This window comes from Sorex araneus, chromosome 11, assembly GCF_027595985.1.
Source record: "Sorex araneus isolate mSorAra2 chromosome 11, mSorAra2.pri, whole genome shotgun sequence".
NCBI lineage: Eukaryota > Metazoa > Chordata > Mammalia > Eulipotyphla > Soricidae > Sorex > Sorex araneus.
This window is the reverse complement of record NC_073312.1, coordinates 24,902,695-24,911,665: the sequence shown is the minus strand read 5'-3', so window position 1 is coordinate 24,911,665 and position 8,971 is coordinate 24,902,695.

Genomic DNA, 8,971 nt, shown 5'->3' with positions numbered 1-8,971 from the left:
GGTGCCGCCGAGCGGGGAGCGGCGAGCAGCCGGAGCGGGAGCCCCGACTGGGGGGAGGCGGAGCCAGTGCGGGCTGCGAGGTGTAGCTCTCCACCCCCGGCCGCGCTCCGGGAGAGAAAGGAACGGCCGGCTCCCCCCCCCGCTCCCCTCCCCCTCTCTGCCGAGACCCCCAGGCTTATTCCGGAGGCCCCGTGTGAGGCGCCCGCACCCCGACTTGGGTGGGAGAAACTGCGCCGGCCTCATTTGGCTAGCTAGCAACCTCTCTGCTCACCCCCACCCTACATCACCCACTCCTCCCCGTGCTTGCTAAACCAGTGGGACTAGAGCTAAAAGGGTTAATTAAGTGGGGTCCCCGCCCTCCCCCGCCTAAGGGGCTGGGATCTGCGATTTGCTGGGTGGGGAGGAGGGCGGCGAAGGGGACCGCCAGGTTGCACTGGGGAGGGGTCCGCAGGCCATCCTTCCCCTCGCTGGCTCTGACTCATCAGTCAAGACACAGTTCCCTTCCCCCCTTTCTCCAGCCAGTTTCCCCCGCCACCCCCACCCGCCGGGAAGCTGCTTTCCTTGGAGACTGGGGAGAACAGGAAGCCGACCGCTCCAGTGCCCCTACCCGTTGGGCCGGGGGTGGGAGGTCGGCGGGGGCGGGGGCGCGGGCGCGGGCGGGGGTTGGAGAAGGGGGGTGTGTGAGCTGGATGGTCAATTTACTCCTTCCCCAAGGAGGAACCTCCCAACCTTCAGCTCCTTCCTCAAGGACTCCCCAACCCAGGCCTCGGAGGCGAGGTGGGGTCTTCATCTCCACCCCCTCCCGCAAAGCCCAGCCTTAGCTGTCTCATAAACAGGAAATACCTATTAGCTGGGAGGAGGGAGAGGAGGGGACTGTCTGGAAAAGAGTTGGCCCCCTCCCTTCTGGGGGGTCCTTAGCAGCTAGCTTCTCATTCTTGAAACTTCAGGGTGGGCTCCACAAGTAACGTCTGGGAGTCAGGGTTGGTGTCCCTTCCTGAAGGCAACCGGTCCGCTCTCGTTTAGAAGTCCAGTAGAGGGTCCTCCTCTCTGATATTTGCCTGTGGGGGGTGGTTTAGAACTTTGCCTCGCTGGGCGGCATCTGCACAGCTGGCTTGGCTGGCTGGGGGGAAGGTTATAGATGTGAAGGCTTAAGTGTTTGCAGGACCCTTTTTCTCTACCTTAACTCTGACTAAAGCAGCACAGAATCCGAAGGGTGAAGGGTCGGGTTGCAAAGGGACCCTCAGAGAATTGAGCACTCCTTCCCTGTGCTTCGGAGGGGGGGAGGGGAGCCCAGCACACAGCAGCACACTCAGGCATTAGCCTCTGCATTGCAGAGGCTGCCCCCCACCTCCAGGACAGGGCTAGGGGGCTGCGTAGGACAGGAGCCAGGACCAAAGTTGTCTACATTTCCCCAGTATTTGCTTAGCAGCACATCCTCACCCCTGCTGTTCTCTTTCACCTCACAAATCCCCAGGCAGTGTGGAGCACCAGAAGGGAAAAAAAGCAACCTGAAGCCACAGAACACTGGTCTGGAATTTTGGATTACCTGGGTTTGCACTCCAGCTCTATCATGAGTTGAATGACTGAGACCACTGACATCCTTGCTGTTAGCTTAGCCTAACCCATCTGCAGCTGGTATCTGCATGTGATGAGAATAAAACCAGGAAACAAACGGTAGGTTACTTAGCCCTTAGCCTGGTGCCCACCATGAAGTCAGTACTGAATATTCATGAGTTCCTTCTTGCTTTCTTTGAGGTTATCTCAAGGTTATTTTATTTGTGTTTTTTTTTTGGGGGGGGGAGTACACACTTGGTGATGCTTAGGGGTTACTCCTGGCTCTGCACCCAAGAATGTCCCTGGCTGTGCTCAGGGGACCATATGAAATGCCAGGGATGGAACCCTGGTTGGCCATGTGCAAGACAAGCACCCTACCTGCTGTACTATCTCTCTGGAACAGTTCTCCCAAGGTTGTTGAAATAAACTCTCAAGAGTATGGGGGGGGGGCTGGGTTGGCTGAAGGATTTGGGGATATGGAGGAGGGATATATCTGTCTTGACCCTTTTCCATCTCTACTATCCATGAACCTACCTTCCCCCAATTTGGTGAACAACTAATCCCTGAGGCCACTCATTCCAGACAACTAGCTCGGCCAGATTCCATGATGACCATCCCTTGAGTGGACAAAGAACTTAAAACTCACCCTCTTCCTCTTGGGGGCATTTTCTCCTGAGTTTGAAGTTCCCGGCTTCTGGATTCACATGTAGGGAAGGTGAAGGCCAGAAAGAATTTAAAATAGCATTTGAGGTCTGCAGAAATATTACAGCAGGTAGGGCTCTTACCCTGGAGGCGCACCACCTGGGTTGGATTTCCCGGCATCACAGATGGACCACCTCCCCCACCAAGCCTCATCACGATATGATCCCTGAGAGCAGAGCCTGGAGTAAGGCCTGAGCACTACTAAATGTGGTCAAAAACAAATAGCATTTGGGGCAGAGAGATAGTATAGCAGGTAAAGAACTTGCCTTGTACACAGCTGACCAGAGATTGATCCCTGGCACCCTCAGTACTCCCCACCCACCCCAACCCTCACACAAAATAATTTTTTTTTAAGTGATGGAGGGGCTGGAGCGATAGCACAGCGGGTAGGGCGTTTGCCTTGCACACGGCCAACCCAGGTTTGATTCCCAGCATCCCATATGGTCCCCTGAGCACCACCGGGAGTTATTCCTGAGTACATGAGCCAGGAGTAACCCCTGTGCATCGCCAGGTGTGACCCAAAGAGCAAAAAAAAAAATTAAAAATTGAAAAATAATAATAAAAATGCTGGAGGCCAGAGTTATCACTGTATAGCTGGAAGGGCACTTACCTTGCACTCAACAGACCTGGGCTCAATCCCCAGCATCCTATATGGTCCTGGGAGCACAGCCAAAAGCAATGTGAGTGCAGAGCCTGAAGTAACTCTAAAGCATTGCCAGTTGTGGCCCCCCATTAAAACAATTTTTAATAAATAAAAACAAAACAAAAAAAATAATGGGTCAAAGAGTACAGCAGATAAGGTGTTTGCCTTAATACACCTGAATGGTGTTCAATGCCTGGCACCCTAAAGGTCCTTCAAGCACTGCCAGGGTAGGCCCTGAGCATAGCCAAGTGTGACCCCCAAATCAAAACAGAAGGAAAATCAGGACCAGAAAGACAATCTAAGAGTTAAGGCCCATTCCTTGCTGCAGCTTACCCTGGTTCAATCCCTGACATTAAGGGTTATCAGGGCATTGTTGGGGGCAGCCCTAAAGGCTCCTCACACCACTACGATGACCCTGGTTGTCTCCAGCACTGAAGGACCCAAGCAGCTCAGCATCCTCAGGTCCTCGCATTAACCACTGACCTGCTTGGCCAAGTATCTGAACCCCCAAACACCCCTTGTTAGCCTCCCACAATAAATATTAAAAAAACACACAAGCGCAGGAGTGATAATACAGCGGGTGGGGCGTTTGCCTTGCATGCAGATGACCTGGGTTTGATCCCGGCATCCCATATAGTCCCCCAAGCACTGCCAAGAGTAATTCCTGAGCAAAAAGCCAGGAGTAACCCCTGAACATGGGCTGGGTATGATCCAAAAAGGAAATGAATAAATAAATAAAAATTAAAACACACAAAAAATAAAAACCTTCATGACCCTCTCACATTTTCTTCTTGTGCCAAAAATCAAACCTAGGTATTATGCAATACATACATTTTACCACTGAGCCACAACTTCCATTCCCCCTCAGCCTTGTCGGATGGGCAGTTCAGGCCACATGCAGGAGTGCTCAAGGTGGTTTTCTGACTCTGTGCTCGGGGATCACTCCTGCCAAGGCTTGGAGGGCCATATAGGATGCCAGGGATTGAACCTGATTCAGCTGCACGTGAAGCACTTGGTGCCCAACCTGCTGTACAATCTCTCCAAATCCAATATAATTATTATTTTGTTTGTGATCTGAGGCCAGTGTGATATTCGGCAGTGCTCAGGAGTTACTCCTGGCTCTGTGTTCAGGGGTCATTGCTGGCAGTGCTCAGGGGATCAATCAAAGGCTATGCCAGGAGGCTAACTGGGATTGGCTACCTTAAGCACAACTGTCTTAAACAGTATCCTTTCTCTTTGGCTCTGTTTGTTTGGGGATATCACCTGACAGTGATCTGAACTGTTCTCAGCAGTGCTCAGGGGCTGCTCCCTACGGTGCTGAGGAACCACGCAATGCCAGGCAAGGAACCCAGTCCTCCTGCATGCAGAACCTGCACTCCAGCTTGGCCTTGAGGTACATGTCCTAGGCTGGTATCCAGAACATCATATGTGTCCTATAACATTTGTTGAATAAATATAAGTAATCTGAGAGGGGGGACTGGGAATGTGCCTTGTATGTGTGAGGCCCTGGATTTAAAAAAAAAAAAAAAAACATCTCCTGATAACATATCTCTTCTCCTGTCCCAATACACAATTCCTTCCCTTCTGGTTTATACGCCCTCCTCATCATTGTTTACCATCACCTTTCCTTTGCTAGAGCAGTTTCTAAGAAACTTCCAGGAAATCTGATAAAAGTGTAGAAGGCTCCTCCTCAGAGGAAGGAAATCCTATCTCTAGAGAAGCAATTTAGAAATCCACATATTCATTAGTTTGTTTTTTATTTGTGTTTTGGATCATACTTGGCTCATTGCTAAGGGATCATGAGGTGCCAGGGATGGAACCCCTGCCTCTGCTGTGTATAAACAATCTATTGAACTATCTCTCAGAGCCTAGAAAGCTCATTTTAAATTGGGGTGTGGGCAGGGGAGTTGTTTTTGGCTTGGGGTCAGACCCAGCAGTGCTCAGGGGCTGTTCCTGGTTCTTTGCTCAGGAACAAATGAATTAAAATGAATAAAAAGGTGTTGGGAGAATACATGAAGCAGTCATGGCCACAGCTATGTGCTAGGCAAGCACCTTAACAATCCCTCCTGTGCTATGCTTCTGGTGTGGGGGCCATACCCTGTGATGCTCAGCAAGGCCTGGCTCCGTACTCAGGAGTGACATGGATTAGAACTGGGATAGGCTGCATGCAAGGCAAGCACTAAACCTTTTTATTATCCAGCCCTTTATAAAGCTTTATTTATTTATTTATCTATCTATCTATCTATTTATTTATTTGGTGTGTGGGAGGGGACACACCTGGCTGTGCTTAAGGCTTATTTCTGTTGGCTCAGAAATCCCCTCTGGCATGCTCAGGGGACCAAATGGGGTCCTGGGGATAGGACTCTGGTCTGCTGGGCGCAAGGCAAGTGCCATACCTGTTGCACTATGGCTCCCATCCCCTGCATGCTCTGTGCTGGTCAGGTCTTCCTGGTGATTCAGGTCTCAATTATTCCTGCCTTAGAGACCTGAACCGATCACACACAGTATAACATTGTTTCCTTCTAGCTTATTACACTCTCCATTCCACTTGCTTTTTTGTATATTTTGTGGTTGCCAGAGACCAAAGATAGCCAGGACCTCAAACACACAAGACATGCTCTCCCGTTCCTGGCCCCCTCATGAACCCTCTTCCCCCCACATATTACTTTTCTGGTAGCACTCAAGACTTTCTGAAATTGTTATCATTTTTTGGTTTGGGGTTTTGGGACATATGCAGGGGTACTCGGGGTCCATTATCTGCTCTTGTTTATGAGTCATTGCTGGCCGTGCTCAGGGAACTGTGCAATGCCAGGGATTGAACCCAAGCCTCCTGCCTGCAAAGCACTTACACAGCCTTTTGAACTAGCTTCTCAGCCCTCTCTGAAATAATTTTGACTCCTAATGTGGAGATTATCACCCCACTAGAATGTGTGCTGTTATGGAGGGCTTTTTTTTTTTTTTTATGGAGGGCATTTTGTTGTTGTTTGTCTGATTTGTCATAGCTCTATCTCCAGTGCCTAAATCAATGCCTGGCACATAGTGGACATTCAGTAAATGAACCAGAATTCTGGTCGGTTCATTTATAGTGAGGAATACATCTCATGCAATCTGATAATTTTGTCTCATTTGCGTTACACACTTTCTCCCCATTGTAAATAAGATGAAAGGTCAGTAGGAATCAGATGAATCTTTGGTGAGCATGGAGTCAGGTCAAGGCAGTTAAATGAGGCACCCCACAGACTTGAGGGGGTGAAGAGGGAGGAAGCTGAGGATACTGGTGGAGGGAAATTGACAATGATGGTGGGATTGCTGCTAGAACATTATGTGTTTAGAACTCAACTATGAGTAACTTGCAAATCATGGTGCTTTAATAATAATTATGTATATATATAATTTTTTAAATCAATTGCAAAGGGACTGTAGTGATAGGCTAGTGGGTAGGGTTTTTGCCTTGCACACAGACGATCAGGGTTCAATACCCTGCATCCCACTTGGTCCCCCTGGGCACTACCAGGAGTGATTCCTGAGTGCGGAGCCAGGAGTAACACCTGGGCATTGAGTGCGGCCCAAGAACAAAAACAACAACAAAATGCACCTACCAAAAAATTACTAAGCATGATGCCCATGCCCAGTGGCCCTGAGAGCCCAGGGCTAGTTCATCAGCTTGTTGAGTTGCTTCCACGCAACTCCATACTTTGGAGAAGATCTTGAGAGATAGTAAAGGGTTTAAGGTTAACTTACTTTGCATGTGATTAATCCTGGATCGATTTCCAGCATCCCATATGGTCCCCTGAGCACCGCCAGGAGTAATTCCTGAGTGCAGAGACAGGAGTGACCCCTGTGCATCGCCGGGTGTGACCCAAAAAAACAAAAACAAACAAAAACCAGGAATGATCCCTGAGCACCTCTAAGTCTAACCCCCTTCCTTCTACCAAAAACTAAGGTATTTAAATACTGCCTTTCCTATAGCCAATCTGGGCTCAATCCCCTGCACCACAGGGGCCAGAGCCATTCTACAGCAGGTAGGGTAGGGCAGTTGCCTTGCAGGAAGGGTCAGTCCCTGACATTCCATATGATTTCCCGAGCACCGCCAGGATTAAGTCCTGAGTCCAGAGCCAGATACAATGCCTGAGTATCTCCAGGTGTGGCCCAAAGACCAAAACAAAAAAAAATAAACCAGTCCCCTACACTATATATGTATCCCCTCACCACAAGTGATCTCTGATGACAGAGATCAGATTAAAACCTGAGCACCCGGGGGCTGGAGCAATAGCACAGCGGGTAGGGCGTTTGCCTTGCACGCGGCCGACCCGGGTTCAATTCCCAGCATCCCATATGGTCCCCTGAGCACCGCCAGGAGTAATTCCTGAGTGCAGAGCCAGGAGTAACCCCTGTGCATCGCCAGGTGTGACCCAAAAAGCAAAAAAAAAAAAAAAAAACCTGAGCACCCCCAGGTGTGGCCATGAAACAAAACAAACAAAAATTTAAGAGGAACTGAGGAACTATAGGCATAGTAGAATGGGAGCGGGGAGGGGTGGGGGCTGTGTGTTGGAAATTGGGAAGGGCAATTTCTTGTGTGCAACCGTGAGCTCTCTGCCAGGAGTGATCCCTAAACACAGGGTCAGGAGTAAACCCAGAGTGCAGCCAGGTGTCACTCCAAAACAAAACAAAAAACTAAGGGGCTGGAGATATGGTAGGAAATTCTTTTGTCCATAGCCAAGCCCAGATCCCAGAACAGCACATGGTCCTGCATGGCCAGAGGTCACTTCTGAGCAGAAAGCACTGTTGCGTGTGCCTCCCCAAGTAAATAACCAAAAGGAGTCATATTCATGGGCTCAGGCTGCCACAGACTTCCTAGGTGGCTTCATTTTTTTTTTTTTTTTGCTTTCTTTGGGGTCACACCTGGCGATGCACAGGGGTTACTTCTGGCTCATGCACTCAGAAATTTACTCCTGGCAGTGCTCAGGGGACCATATGGGATGCTGGGAATCGAACCCGGGTTGGCCGCATACAAGGAAAACGCCCTACCCACTGTGCTATCGCTCCAGCCCCGTGGCTTCATTCATTGACATAGTCTGCAGGCCAATGTCATCATCAAGGAGCAGGTGGGGCACTTCTTTTCCTGCCTTGTAGCTGGTCATGTACTCTGCGTGTGACACCAGTCTGATGGGGTTGAACCATCTCAATTTTTGTTGCTTTCTTAAGGCTCTTTATTCAAATAACTCACACTGTGGGTGGATTCCCCTGATATGAACTTGGTGAGTCATGTGGTAGCAGGGCTGGAAGGTAGGTGGGAGTGTTGGGGGAACCTGATGCACAACTGAGTTCACAACGTTAGTTGTTAGTCCCCACCTTCTTCCCTCCCTCCCTCCCTCCCTTCCTTCTCTCCTTCCTTTTGGTTTTTGGGCCACACCTGGCTGTGTTCAGGGCTTACTCCTGGCTTTATATTTAGGGATCACTCCTGGAAGTCTCGGGGGGGGGGGGGACTGCACAGATGTTTTAATTCCTATACTATCTCTGGCAAGCTCCCCGTGGCATATTCGATATGCCAAATACAGTAACAATAACAGGTCTCATTCCCCTGACCCTGAAAGAGCCTCCAATCGTTGGGAAAGACGAGTAAGGAGAGGCTGCTAAAATCTCGGCTGGATGAATAGAGACATTACTGGCGCCCGCTCGAGTAAATCATTGAACAACAGGATGACAGTGATACAGTGATACTATCTCTGTGGCCCCTCTTCCAGCTTTTGGAGACTTGAGTTTTCCAGGCAAAAAGAAACCAAGCCAGGGTAGGGCGATAACTCAGTAGGTGGCCTTGCATGCTTCGATACTGTGCAGGAACAGAGAGGGGAAATCCAGCACTGAGCCAGGAGTCGCCCCTGAGCAACTCTGGGTGTGACTGAAAAATCAAAAGCAAAACAATTTTTTTTTGGTCTGTTTTCGTGGTGCCCTAGGGATTGAACCCAGGGCTTCCACCACTGAACCACATCAGGTCCCAGAATCAGTTGCTTTATAAGTGGCAGCAAGGTGATCTGGATGGAGTAGCAGAGAATAACATAAGGTAAGATGAAG